Source organism: Eschrichtius robustus, chromosome 7 (assembly GCF_028021215.1).
Source record: "Eschrichtius robustus isolate mEscRob2 chromosome 7, mEscRob2.pri, whole genome shotgun sequence".
Lineage (NCBI taxonomy): Eukaryota > Metazoa > Chordata > Mammalia > Artiodactyla > Eschrichtiidae > Eschrichtius > Eschrichtius robustus.
This window is the reverse complement of record NC_090830.1, coordinates 93,581,711-93,583,050: the sequence shown is the minus strand read 5'-3', so window position 1 is coordinate 93,583,050 and position 1,340 is coordinate 93,581,711.

Sequence of the window (1,340 nt, the reverse complement as noted above, 5' to 3'; positions counted from 1 at the left end):
CCCTCGGAGGTGGCTGCAATCGTTGATGACTATGACCGTTGATGACTGTGACACCCTTTGTTTACTGACATGGCAGGCAATATTCCATTTCTCACAAGTAATTTTGAGAAGCTGGCATCATCACAGTTTATCATGATTACTACTACCGCCAACACCACCAGCACTGGGCTGCTGTGCCTTCCTGGGAGAAGCCCTGCTACCACCAGGTTTGTTTTCAAAGTTTGCACTGCGTGTCTCTTCTCTGGTCTTCTCTTCCACCCGCGTTAGCGTCTGGGCTAGCGCAGCAACCGCCTCACACCCGCTCCCTGGCTGCGATCAAAGTGGCTCAGGTCCCACCCCCAGCTCCGGGGCGGGGCTCCAGCCGCGAGGCCGGTCGGGGGTAACACCTTCAGGGTCGACAGGCGCTCTGGCGCATGCGCCGCCCCGCGCGCAGCCTCAGTCGGGGTGCGGCGGGCACTGGAGCGCGGTTGGGGCTTGGGCGGTGCGAAAGGCGGCAGAGCTTGAGGGAGGGGCGGGGTTCAGGCCCCTATCCCGGCCAGCGGCAGCTGCTGCGGTGGCTTGTTCGAATCTGGTCTTTGTGCGCTTACCGGCGCCTGCGGGTCCCCAGAGAGGCCGCTGTAGTGTTGGCGGCCACTGTTGTGAGGCCGCCGCGCACTCGGTGAGGACGGCAGGGAGTCCTCGCCCTCCCACTGTATTAGGCCCGGAAACTGACTCAGAGTGGCTAGCGAGTGCCTCAAGACCGCAGAGCCGGCGGAGGAGGCACATCCACATCTGCTTCCTCCCTAAAAAACAATTCTGCCTAAACGTTGTGCCTGTCCCTGCACTGAGCCAAAGGACATCGCTGTCAAGTATAACGTGGACTCTTTTCTCATGGGGCACTTGTATTTCTGGGATTCTTGGTGTCTCTTCGGGGGTCTGGGATCATAGTTCATAATGGTTAGTTCTGGGGCTGGTATGAACTGTCCAGCCTGTGTGTTTTCAGTGGTTCTGATTTGAGTTTACTGAAGGACCCACCCAAGACTTGGGGGCATAGCGTGTTCCAAGATTTGGGGCGCTCATATAGGTTCCAACTAAAATGATTTTGTCCCTTAGGTTCAGGTCCTGATTCCTAGGAACAAAGCCGATCTTGTGAGGTAAAGAGGAATCCCACCTGGAAGATGGCTCATATGAGTGGAGACCTTCCACCAGGGCTGCAGAACAGGAAGATCAAGGCCAAGAAAGAGCAGGCCCTAGATTTGCACAGCCGATTGCACTATGTGATCCTTGTGCTCCGCAAGCCACCCGTCAGACTGTGAGAACGTGAGGTGTGAGCCAGGTTTCAGGAGAGGGAGCTGGGCTAA